The sequence below is a fragment of the Stegodyphus dumicola genome, chromosome 4 (genome assembly GCF_044657685.1).
Source record: "Stegodyphus dumicola isolate Sdum_Otavi_A_Nest chromosome 4, ASM4465768v1".
Classification (NCBI taxonomy): Eukaryota; Metazoa; Arthropoda; class Arachnida; order Araneae; family Eresidae; genus Stegodyphus; species Stegodyphus dumicola.
This window is the reverse complement of record NC_140771.1, coordinates 132,624,471-132,642,846: the sequence shown is the minus strand read 5'-3', so window position 1 is coordinate 132,642,846 and position 18,376 is coordinate 132,624,471. Positions and strand designations below refer to the sequence as shown.

At 32.7% G+C, this 18,376-nt stretch overlaps 1 protein-coding gene across 17 annotated transcripts in view; it reads left to right on the top strand.

Annotated features, from left to right (window-relative positions):
• The window catches only part of LOC118204330 (uncharacterized), a 1,054,928-nt gene that overhangs the window by 564,160 nt on the left and 472,392 nt on the right, over window positions 1–18,376 (top strand). The window lies entirely within an intron of this gene.

The following is an 18,376-nucleotide window of genomic DNA, read 5'->3' as shown; positions in this document are numbered from 1 at the left end:
AGTCGCAAAATTAAGTATTTTTAATATTTATTACACTTAGGAAGTTCATTCTTTAATATTTACTACTTTTTTGCCTACAGCAGCTTTATATAAGATAAGAACCGATAACACTAGAGCATGCTGCTGGAAAATAGTTTGAATATAACCTCTCCTTCTAATTTAAATTCTTCTCGAAGAAGGTCTTATAAAAATTGACACTACTACGAAAATGTTTAAGATACTGGCATCTCCCAGTTGAACAGCAAATGTAATATGTCTTTTTGCTTATCAAGTTATACTATGCTATACTTTTCTATTCCGTTTATTTAGATCTGCGTTTTCGATTGGAAGGCATAGTCAGTTCATATTATCTAGAGCAGAGGCCTTGCTGATTGAAGACAAAACAAGTTCTTGCATCCTTTCTCTTTTGGGAGGAAAGTGGGTATACGTATGAAACATGACCCAGACATTTCTGAATTAAAGTCATTTGAAATAAGCATGCTATTTTTCTAACATCGTAGGGCATTTGCAAGACAGGCGTATAAATGTTAAATTCCAACATGGGCTTAAGATTCCATTTTTTGTTGTTGAATAAAAATCAAACATCGGAATAAAATCTAAACATCTTTCGTCCTTTTCTGTAGAAATTGTTTTTAATAAATTAAGCAATATGATTTTTTTTTAAAGCGATATTTTCGTTTTAGTGAGCCAAATATGTAAGGTATGAGTATTTTTTAACTTCCTAATTTTTAATTTTTATATGACAGGTTATTTTTGCATGATCAACATATTTAACTAAAACTTAAATGTCTGGTTGGCATATAAAACAAATTTATTTATATATTTACAGTTTAATTACAAAATCGCCAACGCATTTAATTTTATCACTTTTGTTTTAGTGAGACGAAAGTGTCTTAGCACAAGCCAGCTGAGTTTTTATCTTTCAATGAATTATTACCTAACCATTTCTCTAGAAGAGTTTTCCTAGAGCCATTATGGCTGCGCAGCGCTCCATTGGAAGGAACGAAACTCCCTGACGCGAGTGGAGATGCCTTTCTTACAGTTCAGAGTTTGAATATTGTTTCGAGTAAAATGTATGATATTTTTTCATTACGTTTTAAACCGTTGATAAAAACAAAATTAGCAATTTTACCTTATTTACTCTTTTAGTTAAAATATAAAATAAGATTCAAAATTGAGGATATGCATACTTATTAGCAATGCAGCAGTGGCTGAAATCTTAGATACGAATCACTGATGTTCCTTCAAGGTATGCCAACTGGTTTTATTTGCAGATTGCCGTACAGATGATGTGATAGCTCTTAGAAAGATCTCCAAGATAGCATGTTTTACTTATAATCTTACAATTAATCATTTGACCTTTCGTAATCATATTTACCTTCATATCTGTATTAGGTACGATAAACCATTACCTCCACTGGTGCTGCAACTGCGTGTTTATATGCATACAAAGAAATCATAAGTTCTATACTCATAGAAAGTTCAGATTATGAGAACTCCATTACTGGAGCCATTAGGTTTATTTAGAAGCCCCGAAACGTGTGAAATGAGCCATGACCTTGTAGAGATCTGAACTTCAGATCTCCCGATTGCCAGTCGGACGTGCTTCCGTTATGTCACGAAGGCACGCAACAATAAATGTGAAAAACCAATTTAAAAGATATCAAAAGCAGAGAAAGTTATCCAAGACTAGACTTGTAACTTGCGATTCTCAACGGAAGCATAAACAACTTTAACAACCCCTCTGGTACGACGTTAGAAATCTGAAGCTATCACATTTTTATTTACTTATTTATTTATTTTATTTTGTGTGTATTTCATCATAAAGATCTTCTTTTATTGTTTCTGAATACGTTCGATTTATTCTCATGGATTCTTAAAGTATTTTGATTTAATGTATTTTTATGAATTTATGCCTTAATCCTTTGAGGGTTTCCTTGTATTTGGTTTTAATAATGAAGTGTTATTTTAAAATGTTTAAGATATACCTTTCTCTGCTTTGTATTGCTCAATTGTATCGAAAACGCTGTGGCTATTGCATAAGCTGAAATTATAATGTGCCGAAACTGCTGGTAAATAATCAAAGAAGTGTTTATCATGTACAATTTACTTATTCCAGTTAGCTTTATTTTTATTACGAATGAGTTACTTATTCCAGTTAGCTTTATTTTTATTACGAATGAGTTACTTATTCCAGCTGTCATTGTGTTTATTAGATACGTTAATTAGCTGTCGTTATTTTTATACGGCAAAAGAGTAAGATCTGTTTTTAGAGACGTGTTTATTAGTGTTAAAGCTAAATGAAATTATGATACAAATACACGCCGAACGAGTGCTAATTTAGAAGTCAAACAACAAAAATCAGCGTTATATTTTCAAATTTTCACAGGGCTTGTTTTGATGGTTTTACCGAACCATCATCCTCAGCTGCAAAAGCGCAAATGAATGAGTTAAGATATAGTGATATGATGAGAAAAGATAAGAAAAAACGGACAAGACTCAAGATACTGGCGCCATCTGTTGAGGAAACCAGAACTAAAACATAATTTTTTTAAAGGCTGAAGGCAAAGATGGGTTGGAATTAGGGTCGTTAACTATAGCAGAAAGATTTTTTTGAATGTGAAATGCCTCTAGAAAATCCAGTTCACCAATGGAAGATGTTTTATGAATAATTTTGCCTGCAGAAAAAATGAAAGTGTGATTTTCGGACCATCAATGATGGGCAACAGAAGACTTCTGTCTTTCCTTTCTTCTAACATATGCCTCATGTTCCTTGACGCGAAATTTTAAGGTTTTCTTAGTTTGACCAATGTAAATTAAACCACACTCCTGTAAATACTCCAGGAATTCAAATCCGGAGTGGGGTCCTTGAGTATGGAACTCGGAATTTTATTGATGGCAGAATAAACTACCCGACAGTTAAATTTCTGTAAAATACTTGCAACCTAATAGCTAACTGATGGAAAGAAGGGAATGACAACAGAATTTTTATAATCTCCTTAAACAAGAGTTCTCTACACACCAAAAGCCGCACTCTTGTCTGACTTCTAAATTAGTACCGAATTAAATTAATTCAGCAGTAACTAATCAGCATCTATGTTGGGATTGGAGAGAAATAAGAAACACAAAGTTCTCAAATCAATAATATTGGCTAATGTATACGCTCACTTCATTCAACAGGTTAAAGATCAGAGCTTTTTCGAAAACTGGAAAGCATCGAACAGCAAATCTAGTTTTTTTTCCTTAACGGTTTTGCCCCGAACACTAAATAATGCGCTATACGCCTAGCAACATGCTTGTGTGTGCAAAGCTAAAGTACACGCACACGCAAGATTTACCTTTACAAATCATATTAAAATGGATTAAAGGGTATTTTTTTGTTATATATACGAACTCTAATTGTAAAAAGTGATGAATGAACAGATCATCATAGAAAGGATTCTCGAAAAGCGACGAACGAGTATATTTTGCATAGTTGAGGCAAATAAGTTTCGATAATGCAATTAAATGGCATATTCCAGCGGTTCTCAACATTTTAACTAACGCGTACCACCTAAACAGTAACTGAAAAACTTTAGTACCACCACTATATTTTACAATGGTTATTTTTCAGTTTCGCAGCAGCAATATTTAAAAAAATATATTTTGCCATTTGCACACCTATTTGCTATTTTTATTCAATATTCACACATAAGAAATATTAGATTAGAAATTGGTTACCATATTAATTATCAAAATTTAAGCTATAATGCTTTAATTCTAAATTTAAAAGTGGAGCCTGTTTAAGAGAGATCAGTTTCCTTAAGTCTGCTTTTATTTCACTTATTGTAAATTAGGATCCACTTTTAATTTTGTTCTGTATTTATTTTTCAAATATAACATGGTAGAAAATTCTTGTTCGCACAAATAGGTTCTGCAAAAAGGCAATAAAAACATGGACGTGCTGACAGATCGATAAATTCTAAAAGAATTAATGAGATACTATTACTTTTTATAGGAACTTATTATTTTTATTTCTATTGAATACAACATTCATTTCTATTACTCCTTTAAAAACATCATTTAAGACATTTTTTATGTCTATGGCTAAATATTTATAAAAATAAAAACGGATTACTTTGCTAAAGTCTATGAGCGGCTATTAATTATGAACAAAGATTTGATCGCATAAATTTACGAGTGTTAAAAGAAATTAAGCATGGTGTTAGGGTATTTAATTTTGGAATTTAATAGTTAAAATACTTTGTTTCTTTGCGTTCCATCTATTTTGTCTTGAGTACCGCCGGTAGTACGCGTATCACCGGTTGAAGATCGCTGGCATATTCGACAAACTATAGTTTCAAAGACCGTTTCACTTGAAAATATCCCAGTAAAGTTAATTTTTTTATTTTCCGTGCAGAAAATTAATAAGATATTTTATTACAAAATTTGCAGAATAGTTCCCATAATTAATAATAAAATTTCTATTTTCATGTCACAAATTACATTTTAGTCATTTTTAGCGCACTGTATAAAACCGAACGACACTGATAAGTTAATCCCAGAGTGGTTTCCAGGGAATGCGTGGCAAATGGCCCAACTGTGCTTTGCTGAAATGAGTTACCCACCTGCTCAACATTTTCCACGCACTTTAATGGTGTGATTAATTATAACTCAAACAAATACTTTACCGTTTAAAATGCAGCAGAAATCGATTTTCCAGGAAATGGCAGTCCTTGAAACATTGAACGCAAATTACAAAGAGAGAGAAGGCTACAGTTTTAGTTCATAAAACAGAGTGCATGAACACAGTTTATTTCTCGGTAGTGTCGCTCAAACAGACATTTGCCTTCATTATGTTCAACATATTATGCAAAATAAGAAAGATGACATATAGTATTTGGAGAGCTTGTTTTCAAGAAATGATACTTTCCTTTTAGATACATTAAATTACGGAGAAATTTCAGAGTTTTGCAGAAAAATAATTGGAAAGATGCATACATTTTGAATATTATCATCTAATAAAATAGTTACACAATATGTTTACATGGTCTAATTGTAATATTTTTACAATAAGAACTACGAGAAGAAATGTTAATATTTTGATTTGAAATTATGTTATTTCGTTTTGACATGGTGTGAGTTTTCATCGTTTAATTATTATCTTTTTTTTATATATTGAAAATGTTACACGAAATTTGCAGCTATAGAAACGATTATAAATGTTATAATTTTTTTAATAATTTCTCAAATTGATATTTTCGTCTGGAAGCATTTGCACTCTGTGCTTCTCTGACGAAGATTCTTAAATTTGGCTATGGTAATTTCTTAGAGTATTTTTTAATTTTTTAAACTTTAAATTTTAATGCATGTGTTTAAATCTGTTTTAATGTATAGTTACAATAGTCCGTAAATTCTTAATTTCTTTGATTTACTCTCTAAGGTATTTCTCCCGCCTTCTTAGCATGTCTTCGTAGTTTAGTGATCAGCACGCTGGGCACGTATTCCGAAGGTCCATGGTTTGATTCGCGGCGAAGGCGTTGCTCATTTTTCATCACTCCTGCTTCAAAAAATATCTAATGTTTCTATAGTGGTGGTCGAACTAAAAGGTGGTGAATGATGATTCTTCACCACCAGGCTTTGGCGATTGGGTCTCCTAACACTCGAATCGTCCTTTAAAAGGGGGATTATATAAGGTATTTCTCCCATCTTCTTAGAATGCCTTCGTAGTGTAGTGGTCAGCACGCTCGACACGTAATCGAGTTGAGTTGAGTTGAGAGCAGAATCTGGACACCCGTGCGGCTTAGTAAGACTATTCGGGTCTAGTCCAGGTTCTGCAACTATCCGGGGCAACACCTCATGGGGCCCTATAAGGGAAACATTGATCCTGTATACATGCTTACATAGTTCATAACATATGCTTATAGTTACATAGTTCATAATATATGCTTACATAGTTCATAACATATGCTTATAGTTACATAGTTCATAATATATGCTTACATAGTTACATAGTTCATAGTACATGCTTATATACGGTTCGAGTTCCGACAAAGGCGTTTCATATTTTTCATCTTGCATGCTTCCGAAAAATACCTAATGTCTCTACAGTGGCGCCCGAACTAAAACGGGGTGTTGTGAATGATGATTCTCTTCACCCACGATTTGGCGATTGGGTCCCCTTAAAATCCCAGTCGCAATTTAAAAGGGGAAGTATATAAGGTATTTCTCCCGCCTTCTTAGCATTCATTCGTAGTGTAGTGGTCAGCAAGCTGGGCACGTATTCCAGAGGGTCCGTGGTTCGATTCCCCGCGAAGGCGTCGTTCATTTTTCATCTCTCCTGCTTCCAAAAACACCTAATGTCGCTACAACTCTAAGTAGAAATTTTTATTATTATAATAACAAATGGCGCTGATTGATTTTCCAGTCATGTTTCATTTATTTTATGAGCCCTATAACTCTTTGTTTACCTGATGGTGCTGAGAAATATTGAATTTTGATACGACTTTTCCCAGTGTTATGGAGCATGACTACTCATTATTTATTGTATTGGTGTTTGTAACTTCCTAAATCAGAGATGTTCAAAGTACTTTTAGCACCAGACGTCCTATTAGTCTCGAAATTCACTTTTGGTCCATATCACGTTTGTGTTCTAATAATTTTTCAAATTGTTGCCACCAAATATCATCGTGACGTGTTATTTAAAAACGATAATTTTTTCTATGATTTAATTACGATAGCTTTATAAAGTATTTCTCCCGCCTTCTTAGCATGTCTTCGTGGTGTGGTGGTCAGCACGATAGGTGCGTATTCCAGAGGTCCGTGGTTCGACTCGCGGCGAGAGCGTTACTCATTTTTCGTCACTCCTGCTCCAAAAAAATACTAATGACTCTAAAACTTAATATTCTTAATTAAAGACAAATTTTCTATGACTAACATTGCTTTGATGGTGAAACTGGGAGAGAACAAAGCCTTCTTCCTTAAGATGAATGTGTTAAATTTGAAAATCACATGCGAAGCAAAACTAAGCTGGAGTATTTGGTAGTGTCCTGCTCTGTAGAATGTATGACATGATGTTCTTAATGCGGGTAGAATTTCATTCGTATATTTATCTTTCAGTTTTAATCAACAAACTCGGCTATTTGAAAATAGTGTGTTGCCACTGCGGGAAATAAAATGCATTTTTATTTGCTTGGCCCAGCTTGCTTCTATTGAATATTAAGGTATTTAACTTTCAGATTTAATCTGTTAGGCTATTGTGTAAGATCTAGTTCTCTCCGCTATCATAAAGCAAAAATGATCTTACTAGGAAATCTGGCGACTTCTCGCACAGGCATGAATAATGCCAGGGCAGAAGAAGGGTAAGCTTTATTATTCGTCAAATTTTTAACACAAATGATGTACTTCGTGCTTACAATAACACCGACGACTTGCGGTGGAACTTCAGATTAATTTAATCATAAATTCAAAGATAAGTAGTAGTGCTGCTCTAGCGATTTACTTATAGACTAACTAGGCTGCCTCAACAGCCTATCCGGCTTTGTACTTATGAAATTGCCAAAACGGCGTTATCAGCGACTCAGCGTAACAACAGCGAGGACAGAATAGTAACGTGCATTAGCTTGCGAAATCATGCTCTGAAATATAGTACTAGTTTCATTTGTTTCTATACTCATTTCACTTAAATTTGTATCCTGGCGATGAAATGCGAGAGGAAGTTGAGAAGTTCAGAATAGATATCAAACATTTGAATAATTGGTTAATTGAACTAAAGGAAACTCTACAGTGGAGTAATAAAACTAACGCAGTTAAGAATATCTTTTTTCTATTTTTTAATATGGTAGATTTATAGAGTCTACGCGTTCTTTTAGGAAGGATATAACTTCGAGCCCATGTCGAAGACGAAGTAGCAAATTCTCGCTATGTCGTTTGAAAACTAAATTGCACAAAAAGGTTTAAAATAACCTTTTATTTCAAAATGAAATGAAGATATTGCGCGCACTTCGTGCTCACAACTCACCACCAATTGTTGCTACGTAAATTAAGAGAAAACAAGAATGTAAAAATCACTAGTAAATTAAGATATCTAATGATTGGCTCCTTAGCTTAACTAACGCTAAATTGTCTGCACACAGCAAAGCCGAGCCAAGAAATATCAGTTATAAACTGAAAGGTGTCAAACACAGAAGTACAGAGTTAATTTCAAATTCGCAGCATTCACATCAGAACTTAGTCCGCTACCACTCTTTTTGAACTTTGACACGCAGCATTAATACTGCTAGAATTTGGATAGTACGTCATTACAAAAGTAACATTCCGGCAGGAAACGGAAATCAGAGGGACAGGAGAGTCAAACTAGAAATAATTGGTTAGAATAAAATAAATCATTACAAATTTAAATAAGAATACATTAAAATCATGAGATATTTAACCAGAAATATTAGTTAGAGTAGAACTCCAATTATTCGAATCAAAAATTCGGATAACTGGATTTTTTCCAAAGAAAGGGTTTACGTACACTTTAATTAATTACAACATGTATATGTACTGTATGTTGAAAATGGGATAAAAATGCTGATTTTAAAGAAAAAGAGGTTTTAATTAATTATATAATTAAATGGGAACACTTTTAAATACATCTTATATAGCGTACTGTACAATACTTACAAGTGCTTAAAGTCATTGCTTGCTCACTGTCTTCGGGCAGCCAAGTCGCGCATCCGCTTACAAAGAGAAGTTGCATGTGATCACACTCCGGCTCAGTGTTGCCAGAAATTTTTCAACAACAGTAACAAAGAAAGACTCAAAAAGTCGTCAGAGATCACGTGACTTTTGTGACGTCAAAGTTTTGCATGCTCACATGACCTCTCACGTCATCACAAATTTACATTCTATTGGTTCCCTAAGTTACAGACTGTATTCGATTTTTCATCGTTTTAATTACGTGTCTTAGCTTTAACGAAAATTTTAAACAATATTGCTCATTTTCAATTGTATGAATATCCATTTCTTTTTTAATTAACTTTCATTTAATTTAGGTTCTATTTTTAAATTAATTTGTGAATATCCATTAGTAAAAGACTTTTCATGTTTGGATTGTTAACGCCCTTGTTCTAAATTTTTTGAGTAGGCAGTTAATTTATTTAAGTCATTATTTTTTTGCTTAATTGTGAACATTTTAATTGAATAATGTTTTTCAGTGAGTTTTCCGTTCCTGGTAGCTTATTTCAGATTCTGATTAGATAAGAAATACTTGTTCTTTCACTGTTAAATGTATGTCTGTTGTTATTGGGAAAAATGCCGTTACTTTGATTTTTAAGTCATTTCCATTGCTTACTTCTTAACAATATTATAATCAGGAAAATGAATTTAATTTCGTTAATTCATTCATCCGGGGTCAGGCTTTGCTGCCTTGAAAAGGAAAGCCCACATGTAAACAGGATTGCCAAATGCCAACTTCCATTTAAGCCTAAATAAACTTTTTTTTTCATATGAGTTATTTTAATTGGTACATTATTTTAAAAAATAATAATTTTACTATATATTGAAAAATTCTTTGAAGTCGCAAAAGGAAATAATAGAAGTCGTAAAAATTTCGCAAAGTCGCAAATACTAAAATTTTAGTAGCACAAGTTGTCAAATTCGCAAAAATTCGCAAGATCTGGCAACACTGCTCGGGCTGATCTACCATCTGCTACCACGCAGTTTCAAGGCCGGCAAAGGCTTCACTAGCTGATGGTCCGGTGTCTTCTTCTTCCTCGACACTTTCTTCTCACTTTCAGTAAGTTCATCATCATTCAGAATTTGAAACTCAGGGTCTAACGAATCACACACCATCCATTCTGCTGTATCCTCAGCGCGAACTTCCAGGAATTTACAAAAGAATGTTTCTTAATTCCTCAAGTAGCACGTCATGCTCATCTTCTCCTGTCTTCTCTTTCCTTTTCTTGAGCTTCATTTTCTTTTTAAACTTTTTTCTTTCCTTAATAAAAAATGTAAAACAGAAAAGTGTGCTAACAAGAGTGAGTCCAAGAGCAGACTGGTAACCTGCGATGCTCAGAGAAAGTATAAAAAATTTTAACAAACCCTCTAGTGCGACATTAAAATCTGAATTTATCACATCCTTACTTATTTTATTTTGTGTGTATTTCATCCTGGAAATTCTGTTTCGCGGCTTCAGAATATATTTGATTTCATAGTACAATTCCTATTTTCTTTTTTCTGAATACATTTATTTTTATGGATTGACGATTTAATCTATTTTGATTTAATGGAATCTATGGATTTATGACTTAATCATTTGGCAGTTTCCTTGTATTTAGTTTTAATAATGAAGTGTTAAAAATTTTAAGCTGTAACTTTCTCTGTTATATATATATATATATATATATATATATATATGAAGTAAGAAAACAAATTCATGAATTATATTTTATATTTACTGTAAAATGTAACTAATCGAAATAAAGTCAGTCACAGTAGTGTTATCAAATGGAAAACACTCTCACTTGAAGCAGTTTATTCAAGGCTATAACAGAGGCGAGTTACAATAGTGTAACTTCATATTAATATCCAAAATAATCACCAACTTGGATAGAAACTAGAGGGACTAGAAGGGCTCAATGAAGTGATGGGAGGGTTCTGAAGGATATGGGAACATGTTGACTATAATGAGTTGACAGCTGTTAGAAGTTTGCTTAATAGAGTATCCATAGAACGAACAACTTCATAAAAAAATTCTGGATTAGATTTACGCGGTAGAAATTTGGGGATGAAGAAAGCGCAATCACATCTTTCTCGCGCTCTTATAAAAACGCTTTTCAAAATTTTTATTTGTGTGACTCGTCACATTCTGCCGGTGGATTCTGCCGATGGATGATTCCTAAAGAAAATATACCGTATGTCGGAAAGTTGTTGTTGCTAATGTTCATTTTTCTGACCTATACTCAACCCAAGCCTCACTTTAATAATTTTTATTAATAAGTATTTCATTTCTAAATTAGGTCACCCACCATTTATTTGGCGCATCATAATCATCATTGGTTTTTGCGCCTTAAAACTCGCTCACTCACTCACTCAACCCAAGCCCACGAAATTCCTCGTGGGAAGAAGAGCAAGTTTATGCCTGTCGTTGGCAACAGCTTCAACACTTTACAGGTAACAGTGCAATTTAGCTCAATTCTGAACCCCCAGTTTTGATTAAGAGCACCCCGGGGGACTGGTCCGAGTTTCTCACTTCTTTTCCGTACCAACAACTTTCGAGAGAACTTTCGGCTTGCCCCATATTTAGAGTGCACCCATGCCGTAAGGACACTATACATTTACAAACATCCATGGCTTCTCTGGAATTCTAACCCGGGCCCTTCGGAACGGAAGCCAGCGAAGCTAATGACTATGCCAGTTTAGTACATCATTATCTTCTAAATTATGCCCCAATTATTCTATTGCCTCATTCATCAAATTTCTCTTGTTAAGATTTTACTTTGTCATTACTTATGATATATTCGGATTTAATGCTAATAGTTTCTTTCAAAGAATTGAGAATTCCTCTGCCGCTTTCTACCGAATTTTAAATGCCAAACATGTTCTTTTTATTTAATTTTAACTGTCCATTAAGGCTTGCAAAATTATTTCAGTTTTTCATTTGTACCATCTGCAAATTTCGTAAACTCCGCTATTTTTTTCTTTTGTTTTAAATTATTTTCATTTTTAATTAAGTAATGCCCGCTTTCTTGCGAAAGTAAGGTCTCTCCGCGCCTTTGCTAAGGCTTGGAAAATTAGCTATTTTTCTGTCAGGTCTAATTTCCGCTACATGTTATGTTAAGTGAATCAGCCACCTAATATTTACCCTAAGTTAGTAGGTATTAGCCCCACACACTAACTAGAAAACCAACAACATTCCGGCAACATTCCTCAAATCATGATGAAATTGTGACTCCTTCCAACACTACAAGTTCTGCCACCGCCGGCGGCATCAACGGCACTCCTACCTTTTAGCGCTAAATTAGCTCAAGTAACATGCATTATATTATATGATATACATTGCTATATATACATAGTTGTACAGATGCATGTTTCGAGATATTATCTGAGATAGTAGTGGTTACAGGCATCTTGTTTCAGGACATTATATATTGCAGTATATACAGGAGTGGTTTTCCCACGTTCCAAATCATTTTTGAAAACATGATCTGTTTACATCTGTGTTTACTATCAGAATTAAGTTAGGACTATAAAATTGTTTATTAATCTTAAATTTAAGTAATTGTTATATAGTTGTGCTGATACTTTAACAACTCAATTTTTCACGATTTATTGTGTGCTGTCACATATGTTTTTGCAATAATTGGTTTGCAGAAATTATGTTATATCTGGCAGCACAGTGTTATTCACATGAAAAGGTAGATCATGACATTATATATTGTGGTGGCTAGAAGCAACTCATTTCTAGATTATAGATCATGCTTATAATCAGGACTTGATGTAAATATTGTTTACATCAGTATTTACAATCAGCAGTCAAAATTAAAAAAGAATATAAAATTATAATAAAAAGGACATAAATAAGTTTTATGAAAATTGAAAAAAGGAAACAAAATAGCTTCATCCGCATACATATGCGTACTACGTTCTTTTAGATATTTCTGCATATGTATGCTGATACATTATTTTTGTCACTTCATTGTATGCAATTTCGTGTGTTTTTACAATAATTAGTTTACAATAATTACATTTCATGATACGTATACATTGTTAATACTTTACCAACTCAATTTTGACAATTTATTACATGTGTTCGCCTTTGAGGTGATGTTACCTTTTATGTTACATAGAAATGCAAGGGCCATTTATTATTTACCCTAAGTAAATAGGTAGTAGACCCTTACCCTACTTGTGAGTATCCTGTATTATAATTCATATGGTTTGCGGTGCTCATTTCTTTCTTGTAAAGGTTGCTAACTTTTTAACAAGCTATGTTAAATGAAAGCAGGACATAGGTATTGAAACTTTGAGATTATTGTCACAGAGATTAGCATCTCTGGTTATTAATTGGTGCATTTTGTTGCGCTTTTGTATCTTATTAGATATTAACCAAATCTGCATGTTTTGGGGAATGAGGCAGTGCTGATAATTAGAAGTAAAGTACTACACAAACAAACTAAACTGTACAATTAAAAAAACTTTGTGATAATGATTCCAATTTTGAAGAACTGCGTTATCTTCAAGTGTAATATAGCTGTACTCTGCAGAATATTTTTCGCATTTTTAATTCAAATCTTTTTTTAATTCTAACTCATTACCTAATGCATTTAGGTAATAAATAAAAGATTATATAGTCAAATGTTAATTCGGAACCGAAATATTTTTTTCTCAATAACTCGAAAACCGAAATTCCATCATTAATTCTTTTCACTTTAGTTAGTTTGACTTCATTTTTATAGTTTCTATTCATCAATGAAAACAGATTTATTAGATATTATGTTTCATTTTGGGAATTCCTACACTAATTTATGTAAAGCAATATACACAATATACCTGTTTAAAACATGAAAGGGGCTGTCAAATGCTAAAATCCGTTTTAAGACAAGATTCGTTTCATTAGCTCTTCGAAGTTAAAGTTTATTCATTTTACAAAGTATCATTGTCAATTTATTTCATTCTACGATATTAAAATTTACATACTTTGATTCAGGACAACAAAGCTTTCGATAAATTTCCGTACCACGTAATATTGAATAATACAATTCTCCTTGTTTCATAGATATCAGGTGTATGCATAAACAATATTAGCCCATTTAAATAAAATTAACTTTAAGAAAAGGTTGTTAAATTTTTAAGGAATTTAAGGCTCCCTTTCTCTGTATTGTATTGATATAGTAATTAGAATATTAATAAACACTAATGAAGCCGTAGGCAATATCTGATTTCCATTGAGGACCACAAGACCCACCCTTCAATCAAGTCGTAAAAGACTGTACATTAATTTTAGTCCTTATAGTCCTATACAAAAAGTGGGCCCTGAGAGACCATGGGCGAGTAATGGGCTTAGGGTACTAGACTGGCTTTAGCCATTGGTCTACTCCTGACACGTGTTCTATGAATGTTTCATGTATTCCTTGTTCCCAAAACTTTGATATCCGCACAAGCCACTTAAAATCAGTGCAGCAAATATCATAATGCCCGACGAAATATTTCCTGTTGAACGACGGAAAAATTCAACAAACAAGATGTAATTAATAAGCAACTCTAATTGCAAGAATTATTTTCAGTTCCGAAAATGGGGAAACGTTTTAAAATAAAAAGTAAATTAATTTTAAGAAAGGATCTGCTATTCAAGATCATTTTTATTTTTAGTATAAGATGTTTCTCTGAACATATTTTTTAATATATTTATTTTCATGAAAATATTTCTGGGATGTTTAAGGAAGGCTTTATGAGAGTAATCTTCCTTCAAAATTATATAACAATAATTTATTATTATTAAATAATAAGTGATACTTATTGCGAATTGTGTTCTTAAGGTAAGCGAAAATTGATTAGTTACAACTTCATGACTTCATATAGTGTAAATATATATTATATATTGGATATTAATTATAACAACTTAATAACTTAATATTATGTAAATGTAATGTTTTCCGGGATAAATATTTCTTTGTTATAAAATACTTTCATACAGCAATTGTAAAATTCAGACTAAAATATTTAACTTGCTGTGAAAACTGCATTTATTTAAGTAGTGAATATTTCCATTCCCTCATTGTCACAATGAACTACAATAAAAATAAGTTGCAGAACCAAGATTGAAGTACTTATATGTCAACATGTATATCGTACTTCAGCCAGGTGTAGTTTAGCGTTTTTTTAAGATTCGAGTACAAAGCATCTAGTAATAATTTTGTCAGAAGCCTCCCAGATGGTACAATGGTTAGGGAAGCCTGACAGCGATACCAATGGGCCCAGGTTCGGATCCCCTAAAGGCATGCATGTAAAATTGTTTATCCCTTCGTAGGAGGGTAACGGTGGCCGCCTATTAGGTGCTTTTACAATAATAAAATGTCCTTCGTAGTGACCAATGCCGTTGTAAGCATGTGCCCGCATTTGGAAAGGAATTAGATTTTATATAAAAACGCCATTTATTGAATGCTTGCTATTTATAGGTTTATTTTGTAGATATACATCAATATTTCAAGTTTGTCATTTAATATTAAATGCTGAGTTCCATTTACATACGTATCTTATCGAGATTAATTTTAGTTTACAGTAGGTCTGGAATGCTATTTCAATTTGGCGGTAACTTACAGCCTAGTGTTAGTTGCTTAGAAGAAAAGCTATTCTGCAAATATGGTTCTGAGGCATTCTAGAATTCATTAGCCCTTTTTTCACTATGTGTCAGAATATCACACAGTTAGGACTTATGGATTCAAATAATCCGTTCAAGACAATGCATACAATGCAAATACGAAAAATATCTTTTAATATACTATAGTAATATATAGTTTTAAAATACACTTTATTTAACAGAGGAATTTATTTTGTTTGTAGCAATTCTTTATAAGCATATTATCTTTATAAAATGTTTCTTTTAATTAAGCACAGGTTTTAATTTGTTTCTGCCCGTTTGATATCATACTTATATTTGACTTCTTCAACCATTTCGGAATGCACTATTTTAACCGTATCGCAGACAGTCTTTGCCTGGGATTTTGTTTATACTAGACTGAGATCGAATGGATTCCGAAAGAATCCATTAAATCTCCTTTCTCTAGTAGTGAATCTTTAATGTAGAACAGACATTTAACCAAATATATAAATCTGCGCTTGCCATTGACGTGAATCGGAAATAATTCTGTTGCTTTTCCTGACCACATTTAAATGCTGCGCTGTTAAAGGAATGATTTGCCACGAAAAAAAATTACCAGCTGAAATTCACAAATAATCGGTTTATTTTCAGACACCTCTTATACCTTCTGTACATATATACACATGGCTTGAAGCAGTATTTCCATCTCTTTATTAGTATGTTTGGCAAGGATAAGACGCTTATCACCTCCTTACACACCCACGATCGGGAGACCTTTAAGAGTTAAACTAACTCCATTCGCGAATATTAAACTCAGCTTTTCGCATTTAGTGAAAATTTATTTACTCTAGTTTACGTGGAGTAAAGAAGCGAAGCAGTGAACGCGCGCGCGCTTTTCTCCGCGCTTATGAATCCGGAGAGAACTTTGCATGAAGTGCAAGACAAACATTAGTAGAGAGAACTTCAATAAAAGAGAAAAGTGCTTTACTATCGCAAACATCGTAACCCGATTTGCTTTTTCTCCATTTTTATTGCGTCATCAAAAGCACAGATGGGAGGATTTGTGATCCAACTTTCCTTGCGCTCTTAAGTACCCCGCTGACGAGCAGTAAAAGGCTATGTTTGTTGTTAAAAAAATTATTATGAAGATCCAAAATTCGTCTGGGGATACATCGCTATTTTTTCCTTGTTGATTATTGTCTCAGTTTTGGAATTTTGAGGTTTTTATTGCTGCGGAGCTTAAAGCTTAAGTAATAAAAATGTTTGTCTGTCGTAAATTATTTCCTTTTATGGTCTCGTGAATGAACTTGTGTCTCTGGTAAAATGATTATCTCTATCGCCCTCTTTTCCAGAAAATTTAGCTGCTGTAAAAGGCATATTAGCAGAAATGAGTGATTTATTATTACATTTATAACTAACTCAGCGTGATTTAAAGAGTTCTAAGTTGTAAAAATTATCATAAATATTATTTTTCCTGGTGAATTTTGTTTTCATCAAACGTTTTGAATGCTTTGGTAAAGATAGCCTTCGCAATTAATTTTATATAAGAAATAAATGAAAAGCATTTTAAATCGATAGCACCCATGATTCATAAAATAAGATTAGAACTATATTGCAAAGCTTCGCATTTTGCAATATTTTCCCGATAAGTTTAAAACCTACTTATTCTAATATGCATTATACTTTAAAAGTTAGATTCACATTAAGCAAGTACTGTAGTTTTTAAAGTATCGGAGTTATCTTTTAAGGTACAGCTTGTGAAGAAAAAACTTGAGAAAACAATCTTCTCTTACATGAATCATTACAAAAGACCTCATTATATTTAATATTTCTGTTACTTTGACAGCAATTAGATGTTCAGAACTCAATTACTCAGGCAAGCAGTTGTCTATTAACAAAACTAGATCCAAAAGCTTAGTTGTATATATGTTGGAAATATTCTGTTAATATTCCCTAAATATCTTTATTAAACTATAGTCTTTTTTCCTGCATTGAAAAATTATCCTAATTAAATTAAGCTTTTATCAAATCACAGTCGCTAAAAATAAATTTTTTTTCACTGCATTTTTACAAGATAAATATATTTAAAAAGAAGTTGATATGTAAAATATTCCACAACATGTTTCAAATGCAGTCTTATCAAATACCCGAACAATAGAATAAGGATATATCGAAGGGAGAACGTTGATACTTATGTTATCAACTAAAGATATTCGTGAAAACTAGATATCTGCTCCATTTCGAACATCGAAAATATGGGAAACTTTATTTTTTACTACGCTACAAAATGAATTGGCCTTAAAATGAAGGATTTTTGGAGAAATTGGGAAAGTGTATTTATATTACTACCACCTTATCTAATAAACAATTTCAACATAATGATTAATGCAAATAAGCAAACATTTATCTCTGATTGCACTTTCGTTACAGAACAGTCCGCCTTTTCAAAGCATTGCTTTTACGGTGGTGAATGCAGTAGAAGTTATAGTAATATTTAATCTGGAAGCTAGACTTAATTTAGTCGAAAGTAGAGGAGGGTATTTTTGCATTTGACACGGCGAACACTCTTCGTTTAATCAAATGGCTCCAACGTCCACGACACTGCAACTTTTAATGCATTCACCATCGTTGCGGCAACATTTTGTTGGTCTGAGCTTCAACAAAACTACAGATCAGCGATAAATTTTTGCTTAATTGTTTTAATTATTACATTCAATAATTTCATTGCTACATATATTTAAAGCGCACGAAGTTATTTTCCTAAAGATCCAGCTTATTTGGTAAGAATTTCTTTAGAGAGAAGAAAATTAAGTATATCAATTTCTCTCCAAACAATCATATATAATAACTCATTTTTAACTCATTTTTGTGTAGTGCCTAAAGGAATACAAACCTAACCATCATCAAATCTTTAAACCCAAAATTTGCTATCTTTCATTAAATAAAAGGTTTAAATGTTTTTCTTTGACATAAAAGTAACTAAGCGAATGTTTAAAGTAGAAGCTACATAATAAGCTGCATTTTTAAGAAGATATTTGAAATGTAACAGTGAAAGGAAAGAGAAAAGCAAAATTGTATGGGTTAAGATAATAA